Source organism: Ictalurus punctatus, chromosome 26 (assembly GCF_001660625.3).
Source record: "Ictalurus punctatus breed USDA103 chromosome 26, Coco_2.0, whole genome shotgun sequence".
NCBI classification, from domain to species: domain Eukaryota; kingdom Metazoa; phylum Chordata; class Actinopteri; order Siluriformes; family Ictaluridae; genus Ictalurus; species Ictalurus punctatus.
In genome coordinates, this window is record NC_030441.2 from 18479622 (window position 1) to 18492121 (window position 12500).

Sequence of the window (12500 nt, forward strand, 5' to 3'; positions counted from 1 at the left end):
TAGCTTCCAAATAAACAAAAAAGGGTTCCACTTGGAATCCCTCAGTTAAGAAAACGCTCGTTCTAGGACTCCACAGTACATAAAACGTTTAAGGGTTCCCCCAGAGGGACAGCCGAAGAACCCTTAAAGTCCAAATTATTGGCGGTTATTTTCTTCTTAACACCTAGAACCTGTCAGGAGTCAACAATTCAGTAGTTAGTACGGGGTGAAAGGGTTCTGTAAGGGTTCACGAGATAATTAACGGTTCTTTGCTTCCACAAAAAGGATAACACTGGGAACCCTTTCTGACTGTAGGGTTCTACGTAGAGCCTTGTTCTAAACTGTGTTTGCGGGAGTGTGGGGAAAGTAAGCGTGGAGAGATGTGGATGTTTCACAGGCCACACGTGAAGGAGAAGTGCGCTGCACGCAGAGCGGGATGGCACACGGCTGTCTGATCCACACACGACAAATATCTAATCCAGCTGCTCGGCCCTGTCTGTTTGTCGGTTGCCACAGCTACTGCTTATCTAATGTTTCCTGCCAACACACACACACACACACACACACACACACAAAAGTCAAGCGGAACAGATGATTCCCAGGGACAGATAATGAATGCCTGTGCTGCTGCTGCTGTGTGTGTGTGTGTGTGTGTGTGTGTGTGTGTATGTGTATGTATGAGACTGACCTTGTGTGAGTTCATTTGTATGTTTGTGTATAAGTGTATATTCATAAGTGTGTGTGTACGTGTGTATGTGTGTGTGGCTCCTCCCGAATTCCTGTAACCGTGCCAAACACTCGCTCACACTCGCCAGGCGACTAAAACACACCACGCCGTTGCCGAGGAGACGAGTATACAGTCTCTTATATAGGGTCCACGCCTCTGTAAGTATGCACTGCCTAAGAAACAAGAGCTCAGAGCGTGTTTGTGTGCTCTGTTTGTGTGTGTGTGTGTGTGTGTGTGTGTGTGTGTGTGTGTGTGTGCGTGTCTGTTTGTGTGGGAAGAAAGAAAGTTTCTGAGAGAGGAAGAGAAGAAAGTAAGACAGAAGGATAAAGAGAAAACGGACAAGAAAAATTAAATAAGAAAGCGAAAAGAATAAAAGCAAGAACGGAGAGAGAGAGAGAGAGAGAGAGAGAGAGAGAGAGAGAGAGAGAGAGAGAGAGACACACACACAGAGAGAGAGAGAGACAGAGAGAGAGAGAGAGAGAGTAGACAGCAGTACTTTTGATCATCAATCACACAAGTTAAAAAAAAAAAGACATGGAAAAAGAAATGGGAAATGAGGGATAAAGAGACCTTATTTTCTATCTTTCTTTTCTTTGAAGGCAGGAGAGCAAAGGGGAAAAGAAAGAAAGAAAAGAGAAGAAAATTAGACTTTTTTTTTCTTTCATAGCTGATGAATGATTTTGTCCAAACCGTCCTGTTTCTATGGAAACTGTGTCAGTACACTGCAGCTTATACATGTAGGCCGACATCTACACTGATATACGATTGATATCAGTTCTGATTTTCATTTAAAACTCATCAGAAATCATCTCATCAAACCATTTCTCGTTATTTTCACAGAGTAAAAGAGCTTAGCGTTCATTCCTATCATTCACGGCAGCTTCGGAGGTAACAGAGTGAGGAAGATGAGGAAGATGATGATCTCTGCATGGCAGAATCTCTTTCAGCTCGCTGCAGGAGCATGGCTGTGGGTTTGGGTTAAGGGTGGAGTGAAGACCATCATTGTCAAGTCCAAGACCAGATCAAGATCCGGTCAACATCGAGTCTTAACGGGGTCGAGGCCAAGAGAAAGTGAGACCGAGTCAATACCGAGTCTTAACGGGGTCGAGGCCAAGAGAAAATGGAGACTGAGTCAAGATGCTTTTCGAGGCCAAGACTTTACTTCAACAAGTTGGCTTCATTTGTGCATTGCTCTAATGATGATTCCGTTTTCTAGAAGGAGGAATTACTACTCGTTTTTGAAGCTTTGTGGAAAGAAAAAAACAACACGGACATTATTATTTTTTTTTACAAACTCTCGTCGAGACTAAGACCAGATTCAGCGGAACCAACGCCCAAGACTGGGGCAAGTCCGAGTAGATACAGAAAACTACTCGAGTCCTACAGAACCACTTCTGGGTTTGAAGAGGATCTACCCTGAACCAAATGGAGCTCAAGGGAATAATAAACATGCACAAAAAAACACTGTAACCTCCTCTTCCTCCTCTTCCTCTGGGTCGAGGAACTGCGGGGTGAGAACCGAGAGCCCTCCTGCTGTAGGAAACACTCATTTTGCCCAAGCTGAAACATGACTACCCTGAGGGCTATTGTCTGAAATTCCAAGAAAGTCGTTCACAGACGTCATATATAATGTGTTCCAGGTTATAAACAACTCCAAAAATCACACCAAACGACAACGCTGCTTCGTTAGGGTCTCTTAACTAACATTATTTACTGAATCCATTAACATGAACAAACCGTAAACACACCATTCGTTAACTCATAAACAATCATGAATATTAGAAAAGTATGGCGGTAAGTTAACGTGCATTAATTGACGTTTGCTGAAATGCCCACATTTTTGACATGATCACTCAGTCTATGACTCAAAGATTCTCGTAAGTCTCATAAGTGAGCAAAAATTAAACGGCAGCATGTTGCTAATTTCAACGGCGATAAGTTCCAGAACTTTGTTCTCAGGTTTCAGCTCCGAAATGTGCCAGAAAACAACTACGAACCACAAACCACAAACAGGTTCATTAAGGTGCTGGCTCCCTCTCAGGCACCGTGGGATTCATTTTACTCACCTCATGAAGGTAGTGATTAGTCAGCATGGTTGTGTTGCAGTTAACTCGGTTAACGTTATCGATGGTGTATTAATGATCTTCTCATGAAGCGTTTTGCATTGATGGTTTATCCATCTGTGGTACATAAACCAAACACTGCAGTCATGTGCACAAAAACCAAAGGAACCAAAGGAACCAAAACCCTCAGGGTGAGTATCACTTCAAAAGACAGGACCTTTGAGAGCCTCTGGAGAAATTCCCAACTGGGACAAACTGGAACAATGCAGAAGCTTTGTTTCTCTGATGTGACACTCAGACGCTCCACAAATCTCACGCATTTATCTGAAACCCACACAATGTCACTTCACTCGTGCTTCACGCTCACCACCATCACCACTGTGCAGTTCCACTTATTACCAATCATCACCGTCGCTTTGGTTTTAGTCCATCTGGTACTGGAACGGAACGATATTTAAAAAAAAACACACAAAAAAGACACGGACGCACAAGACATCACGGGGAAACGAGACGTTACGCTTGGAACAAATTAATGAGTGACGTAGAAGTGATTCATGTGTTAAAGTACCGAAATATTTGGCTCTTAGATTATTTATATTTACATTCAACTTAGATAAAAGCTTCCCTGAGCAGTTCTTAGCTTCAAAAAGAGGTTCTACATGGAAGTGGTTTTGAAAAATAAAACTTGTGCTGCAGAGGTCTACGTAGAACTGCTGCTGTAGACTGTTACTATCTGTCTGTCTGTCTGTCTATCTGTCTGTCTATCTGTCTATCTGTCTGTCTATCTGTCTGTCTATCTGTCTATCTGTCTATCTATCTGTCTATCTGTCTGTCTATCTGTCTATCTGTCTATCTATCTATCTGTCTGTCTATCTATCTTTTATCGCTGTGATTTTTTATGTACATGGTAATATTATACACGTAAAAGTAATGTAATGTAATATGATATTTTATTATTTATTTAATAGAATTTACCGCCACCCTGACCGGGAAAAAGTGCTGACTGGCAGTGAGTCAGTGAGCATTTTATTGATTTTTATTTTTAACTGCAATTATTATTTATTATCCATCCATCCATTTTCTGTACCACTTATCCTACACACGCTGGTGGGGGAGCCAAATTTATCATTATTATCATTCCTTATTATTATAGGGTCGCAGGGAGTCTGCAGCCTATCCCAGGAGACTCAAGGTAGGGGACACCCCAGGGGATGGGGTGCAAATAATAGTAATAATAATAATAATAATAATTATTATTATTATTAGTAGTAGTAGTATATCTATACTATGTTATTAGTTATGGATGTGTGTTTGGAAATGCGTTACTTCCTACTTCGTAAAGTTTTTACTTGTAAAGTGACCTTGCGTGCTAGAAAGGCGTTATATCAACTGAACAAACAAACAAACAAACAAACAAATAACTAAACAAACAAATAAATGAATAACTTAGCGTTAGTTAATACCGTTGAGCCTTCTCAGAGATTACAACGTAAATGATTTGTGTTTGTTATTATGGAAATATGAGGGTGAAGTAGACTACACCTCTGCAGTGGTGTAGTAGTGTCTAGTAGTGTAGGAGTGTAGTAGGGTGTAGTGTATTATTTAGTGTGCTACAGTAGCTGAAGATTGGGACGGATCCAGTGTAGAAGTTAGGACAAGGCCGCACGTTGCCATGACGACCCGCAGTGTTGACATAATGTTTAGCGGCGCAGTAAAAAAAAAGAGAGAGAGTCGCATTTGGCAATCTAACAGGCCTATCTCCAATTCTCAATTCTCTTTTTCATTATCAGAGTGTGTGTGTGTGTGTGTGTGTGTGTGTGTGTGTGTGTGTGTGCGTGCGTGTGTGTGTGTGTGTGTGCGTGAATAGCTTCAGACACAAGCGCGATCGAGAACACTGCAAAATGGCAGCATGATGGAGTTATTTTAATAATAATAATAATAATAATAATAATAATAATAATAATAATAATAATGACGATTATTATTATTATTATTATTATTATTATTATTATACTATTTGTCCACTTCAGTCAGAAGCAGAAAAAATCTTTTATTAACGGCCTTTTTATGTATTTGCTTATTTCTTTGTTTGTGTTTTGTGTGTATATATAGAATTATTTTTTTTTAATTCTTTTGATAGGCTATATATATGTTTTGAAGTCTGAGTGCGCGTGCACATGCACATGGTCCGCCTGCGCATTTCCTTTCCTTCTCCAGAACTGCACTAAACAGCGCAAATCCACCAAAAAGAAACTAAAACCGTCTAAACCCACGGAGCAGATCCCGTGCACAGACAGTTCCACGTGATTTCTCGTGTTTTCAGAGGAATGTTTTCACGCGCATTTAGGCTACATTATCACCGCGTTGCAATAAAGTGAGACGCATTGCGTTGCACCCTCACGCGCACGCTCCGCTCTCTGCACGCGCTGTTTCCTACTTTACACATTTAGGAGTAAATCTACTTTACAGGCAGAGGAGAGTAAAGTGCAGGAAAGGTTTTACCTGTCTGACAGCTGGATCTCCTCTCCTCTTTCTCTCTCTCCCTCTCTCCTCTTCTCTCTCTCTCTCTCTCTCTCCTCACACACTCCGGCTGCACACAGCTCCAGACACCAAACAGCGCGCGACTGTCCCAACACACCGACACTCACTCGCACCGACATGGACACACACTAAACTAGTCCATTCAGGTAGCCAGCCTCTCTCTCTCTCTCTCTCTCTCTCTCTCTCTCTCTCTCTCTCTCTCTCTCTCTCTCTCTCTTTATCTCACGCACACACACACCTACACACACGCGCGCTCACACATACACATATGCAGACATACGCGCGCGCACTGTACAGTCTCGCGCAGTCTTAATGTTGGTTCGGAGTTCCCCTGTCCGGAGTTTTACACACACACACACACACACACGCACACACACACACACACACGCACACACTTTCTTTATGTTTTCTTTCGTTCGTTCTTTCTTTCACTTTTATGTTTTATTCTTTCTTTCTTTCTTTTCTTCTTTCTTTCTCTTTAATTTTTATTTATTCTTTCTTTCTCTTTTTCAGTAAAATAACAACAATATTATTTATGCTTACGTGAACAGTGAGAATGAACCATGCGTTTGGGCCAAGAACAAAAATTAAAATATAATAATAATAATAATAAGAAGAAGAAGAAGAAGAAGAGAATAATAATAATAAGATGAAGCAGAAGAAGAGAAGAAGAAGAATAGAAATAATAATAAGAATAGGAATAATAATAATAAAAAGAAGAGAAGAAGAAGAAGAAGAAGAGAATAATAATAAGAAGCAGAATAAGAAGCAGAAGCAGAATAAGAAGAAGAATAAGAAGCAGAATAAGAATAAGAAGCAGAATAAGAAGTAGAAGAAGAAGAAGAAGAAGAACAAGAAGAAGAAGAAGAAGAAGGAGAAGAAGAAGAAGAAGAAGAAGAAGAGGAGAATGTTCCTCTGGTCCCTCACCAGCTCATCTGTGATCACATTAGGACTTTGTTTCCTCACTGTTTGTCACTCACTGGTCAGTAAATGAGCACTGCGTCAGGAAGTCTGTCAGAGACACTGAACATCTCCACAAATCTGACTGAAGACGTACCGCTGTGTGAGGATTTTTTTTATGTGTTGTTTTTGTACTCGATGCTAAACTGCTGTCTATAAACGTCCCCTCTTTATTAGCGACGTTAGCCTCATAACTACAGAAGAAGAAAAATCTCTCAGCTGATGGACTGCATTCAGGGTGAAGCGGAGATTGTGTACATTTTATTTTACTTAACCTCTGCTTTAACTTGGCTGTGTGTGTGTGTGTGTGTGTGTGTGTGTGTGTGTGTGTGTGTGTGTGTGTGTGTGTGTGTGTGTGTGTTTACAATCTGACAATCCCGTGTCAGCAGATTCATGTGTAATGCATGCTGATTCAGTGTGTGTGTGTGTGTGTGTGTGTGTGTGTGTGTGTGTGTGTGTGTGTGTGTGTGTGTAGCCATGGTTGTAGCTGTACACAAACCTAAACACAAAGCAACTCATGACTTTACTCACACACGTTTATCAACTTTTTCTTCCTCATGTATTCAGGTCTGAGCACCCATGTGAGTCACAACAACAACTCCTGCAATTTAAAACAACATTCTTCTATCCTCTACCTTCATCCTGTCTTCTTTTTCATGTCATCTTCTTTTTATTGTTTTTCTTGTCCTCCGCCTTCTCTTTCTCTTGATCCTCTTCTTTGCTGTCCAAGTATTTGTTTTCTTATTCTGCTGCTACTTATTACAGTACCTATGTCCTTTCCTCTTATTATTATTCTTTTTTTCTTACCTTTTCTTCTTCCTGTTCTACATTGTCCCCATCCTCATTGTCCTCTCCTTGTTTTTGTTTTCCACTCTACATGACTTTATTTTGCAACCTTCTTTTTTTCATTTCTGTTATCATGTTTTTTATCGTGCCTTTCATCCTCTTTAGGATTGTTTTCTTCCTCTTTGTCATTTTTGTCTGTTTTTTCATTTCCATCATTTTTCTTCTTCTTTCTCTTTTCTTCTTTGTCCTTATCTTTCTCTTCTTCTGCTCAACCCGCACTGTGTACATACTTTTTTCTTTATTATTCTGTATCTTCTTTCGTTGTGGCATCCAGTAAGGACTTCCAGAATTTAGCTGGATTTAGCTATAAACATGCAACAGAAATAAAGAGTGAATAAAGAACAAATGAGAGTGAATAATGGGGGAATAAAGAGAGAATAAATAATGAGTCTCATGCTGGGGTGGATGAGATTCACCCTGAGTTCCTGAAGCCTTTTGATATTGTTGGGATGTCCTGGCTGAAATGCCTTTTTCACGTTGCGTGGCGGTCGGGACAGTACCTCTGGATTAGCAGACTGCGGTGGTGATCCCTATCTTTAAGAAGGGTCCCTGTATAACCGGAGCTAGAGTCTGTTCCGTATTACCAACGTCACATCAGACTTGTTCCTAGAGTGCATTGGGCTCTGTCCTTTGTCATTGGTACTGTTCATTGTTTTAATGGACAGAATTTCTAGGTGCGAAGGAGGTCCGGTTTGGCGACCTCAGGATTGTGTCTTTGTTATTTGCAGATTTTGTGGTGCTTTTGTCTTCATTGAGCAGTGACCCCCAGTGTGATCTGGGGCGGTTTATAGCTGAGTGTGATGTGGCCAGGATAAGGGTCAGCACCTCCAAATCTGAGGTAGAGGCTCTCACCCGGAGGTGAGGTGGGTTTTTCCCTTCAGGTCAGAAATGAGATGCTGCCGCAAGCAGAGGAAAAAGGAGTTAATAAAGAGTCAACAAAAAGAGTGAAAAAAGTAAAGTGTGGATAATAAGGAATAAAGAGTGAATAACAGAAATAAAGAGTGAATAAAGACCAAATAAGGAGTGAATAAGGAGTGAATAACAATAAGGAGTGAATAAGGAGTGAATAACAATAAGGAGTGAATAAAGAGCAAATAAGGATTGAATAAAGAGTGAATACGGAGTGAATAACAATAAAGAGTGAATAAGGAGTGAATAACAATAAGGAGTGAATAAAGAGTGAATAAGTAGTGAATAATGAGTGAATAACAATAAGGAGTGAATAAAGAGTGAATAAGTAGTGAATAATGAGTGAATAACAATAAGGAGTGAATAACAATAAAGAGTGAATAAGGAGTGAATAACAATAAGGAGTGAATATCAATAAAGAGTGAATAAGGAGTGAATAACAATAAAGAGTGAATAAAGAGCAAATAAGGATTGAATAAAGAGTGAATACGGAGTGAATAACAATAAGGAGTGAATAAAGAGTGAATAAGTAGTGAATAAGGAGTGAATAACAATAAGGAGTGAATAAGGAGTGAATAAGGAGTGAATAACAATAAGGAGTGAATAAGGAGTGAATAAGGAGTGAATAACAATAAAGTGAATAAGGAGTGAATAACAATAAGGAGTGAATAAGGAGTGAATAACAATAAGTAGTGAATAAAGAGTGAATAAGAATACAGAGTGAATAAGTAGTGAATAAGAAGTGAATAACAATAAAGAGTGAATGAGTGAATAAGGAGTGACTAATGAGTGAATAACAATAAGGAGTGAATAAGGAGTGAATAACAATAAAGAGTGAATAAAGAGGAAATAAGGATTGAATAAAGAGTGAATACGGAGTGAATAACAATAAGGAGTGAATAAAGAGTGAATAACAATAAGGAGTGAATAAAGAGTGAATAAGTAGTGAATAAGGAATGAATAACAGTAAAGAGTGAATAAGGAGTGAATAAGAATACGGAGTGAATAAGTACTGAATAAGGAGTGAATAACAATAAAGAGTGAATAAGGAGTGAAAAAGAGTGAATAAGGAGTGAATATGGAGTGAATAAAGAGTGAATAACAATAAGGAGTGAATAAAGAGTGAATAAGGAGTGAATAAAGAGTGAATAAGTAGTGAATAACAATAAGGAGTGAATAAAGAGTGAATAAGGAGTGAATAAAGAGTGAATAAGTAGTGAATAACAATAAGGAGTGAATAAAGAGTGAATAAGGAGTGAATAAAGAGTGATAAGGAGTGAATAAAGAGTGATGAGGAGTGAATAAGTAGTGAATAACAATAAGGAGTGAATAAAGAGTGATGAGGAGTGAATAACAATAAGGAGTGAATAAAGAGTGAATAAGGAGTGAATAAAGAGTGATAAGGAGTGAATAAGTAGTGAATAACATTAATAAGTAGTGAATAATGTGCTCCCGCGAGGACGTTTGTCTTGTTTTTTTAAACAGATGTTTCTTTGAGGAAGTTTTTGTTGCCTTCGTTTTTGAAAACTCCAACACGGTAACCTAGCAACCACCGCTTGGTGCGCGTCGCCGGGGGCGCGCCCCAGTCCGCGCCGCGCGCTCCCGTTACATAACGCCAGTGTTGTGCCACAGCGCCAAGGCAAACAGTGAGTTACCGGGGCTGCGGGCTGTTGTCGCGCTGCCATGGAGACGGTTGCCACGCGCACCGGCGTGTTTACGGTGTGTTTTAAATATCCCGGCCTGAACTCCCGGCCTGAGAGAGGAACAAAGAGCGCGCGCGCACTCGCGTGAGCATGCGTGTTCGTGTGTGTGTGTGTGTGATAAGGAAGAGATGACAGATAGCCGTGTGGTGTGCTGGACAGATTGTCTTTGTCTCTGGCCTGGAGGAAACTCCTGTGAGTGACACACACACACACACACACACACACTCGCACACAGTATGGGTTCACTGAACAAGTACTGTTTCCATTTACACACTCCACATGCTCCAGTGAGCACTTCACACACACTTCTCCTTGTTACTTCTTACGCCTTCCGTCTTCTCCTCCTTTCCTTCTCCTTTTTTATTGTCAGTGTTTTTCTTATTCTCTGAATTTTTCCATTACACTCTGCATATGTTTACTTAGCATTTTTCATTTTTATCTTGCGTTACTTTGATCTTTTTTTCTCTTTATCCCCATCTTTACTTCTTTATTTCACTTTCTTGTGCTGCATTTCTTCATCGTCGTGGTCGTAAAAAATTGTCTTCATAAGGAAAAGAAGCTGTCAGAATGATCAACAGCCCAGAGGAAGGTCCGGATGTTTGTCTGTTTGAAAAAATCCCTCAGTAATAACAATCATCCCATACATCAGCTCTGTCCAGTGCGTCCTGCAGTTACTCTGAGTTTAGAAAGATGGCTTCTGAGAGCAATTTTCTTTTAATTATACGAGCGGTAGTGGTTACCCATAAACCCCAGGAGGGAAAAGAGTTCGGAGACTGCAGTGTGCATTAATAAATGAACGCGTAGAGAATTAACAATGAATAAACGCTATCAGGTTTTCTCACTCATCTCGCATTATCTGTATTCCCATCTTGTCCTCGCGTTGGTCCGAGCTGCGGTGGTATGTCAGTCTCCTGCCAAGCATTAATAAAATGTTATCTTATCTCATAAACAAACTGCAAACATTGACACCTGTCGCCATGCAGCTCGTCCTCGGTTACGTGTGTGAGCAGATTTTATGGTTGTGTTTTGTTCTTTCATTCCAGCACACTGATGAGTCTGACAGTGCCGGTCCGAGTCCATTTGGTTTCCTAGGCGAGATTCATCCCCAACGCCCCCGACCACACACACCAAAAAAAACCACTAATTTCTCGTACTCAATAGTATTTTACTTACTTCAGTAATACAAAAATTATCAAATAAAACAAATTTTTGAAAATAAATAGCCATGTGGACGCCGGCGTCTGTGGGTCTAGGTCGGACGTACTTGTTTTTCCAGTTTTCAGATTCACGTTCAAGTGTCCTTATTGTCATTTCAGCCATATACAGCTGGTACGGTTCACAGTGAAACGAAACAGCGTTCCTCCAGCGTTCCTCCATGGTGCTACATAAAACAACACACTAACCACATGAGACGACACGGAACTAAACACGACCTGCATAAAGTGCACGTGCAAGTGTGTGCTAACAACACAGGACAGTACAGTACTACTAAACTAAATGTCTACGATGGAGGGAAGAGAGACCCCGAGGATCTTCTCAGCTGTCCTCACTATCCGCTGCAGGGTCTTGCGATACGTTGAGGTGCAATTTCCGAACCAGACAGTGATGCAGCTGCTCAGGATGCTCTCGATGGTTCTCTGTAGAACGTGGTGAGGATGATGGATGGGAGATGGGCTTTTTCAGCCTTCGCAGAAAGTAGAGACGCTGCTGGGGTTCCTTAGATTTGGAGCTGGTGTTGAGGAACCAGGTGAACACCAAGGAATTTGGTGCTCTTGACGATCTTCACGGAGGATCCTTGGATGTTCAATGGAGAGTGGGCGCGCCGTGCTCTCCTGAAGTCAACAACCATGTCTTTTGTTTTGTCCATGTTGGCTCTGCACCAGTCCATTAATCGCTGCACCTCCTCTCTGTATGCTGACTCGTCGCTCTTGCTGATGAGACCCACCATGGTTGCGTCACTGGCCAACTTGATGATCTGGTTGGAGCTGTGCGTTGCTGCACAGTCGTGAGTCAGCAGAGTGAACAGCAGTGGACTGAGCACACAGCCCTGAGGGACCCCCGTGCTCAGTGTGGTGGTGCTGGAGATTCTGTACCCGATCCGGACTGATTGAGGTCTCCCAGTTAGGAAGTCCAGTATCAAGCTGCAGGTGGAGGTGTTCAGGCCCAGTAGGTTCAGAAGTCAGCCAATCCTGGTCTTCGTTGTAAATCCATCATCTAAATAATTTTACACCAAAAAAATGACAAATGATATAGAAATTGTAATAAGCTTACTTTTGTTTTTTCTTTTCACGCTTTGCCTCGTCTTCTTTTTTCTAAATTGAGCTCCCGATGTTTTTTGTCGCTTAATTTTGCAGTCCATAATGCCTTAAAAAAACTAAATCATTATCACTGACACTCACACACATTTCACAGTCACACAGAGACACCAACGGTGATGACTGAGAAGTATGATGTACTTTTTAATATGATTAAAAAATTTATATAAAATGATGTGTGTTGTGTTGCACTTACAACCTTGCGCACACTGCCGCTTATTTACATCGGCACTAGGGGGCGCCAACAAACCAACTTGACCAAACAAACTTTTCTGAGGTAAAAAAAGACATGAGGAATGTTAAATGTGCCTCTGATTCAGTGGGTGGCGGTGGGGTGGCTGCGTATGACGCCTAATGAATTGATCGGCCCTGGAGTCGGATGAGGCTCCAGGCCATGGCTCATGATGAAATCTCCTGATGGTGCGGTCCTGGGTGTTCAACATGTAGTTTGTGGTGA

The 12500-nt window shown here is 41.0% G+C and overlaps 1 protein-coding gene across 1 annotated transcript in view; it reads right to left on the reverse strand.

Moving 5' to 3' along the window:
- The window catches only part of peli1a (pellino E3 ubiquitin protein ligase 1a), a 12641-nt gene extending 6967 nt beyond the window's left edge, over positions 1-5674 (reverse strand). Inside the window, exon 1 of the mRNA XM_017457088.3 lies at positions 5272-5674. The gene's annotated coding sequence lies outside the window, so the exon portion shown is untranslated. The remainder of the gene's footprint in view (positions 1-5271) is intronic.
- Between the last annotated feature and the right edge of the window lie 6826 nt (positions 5675-12500).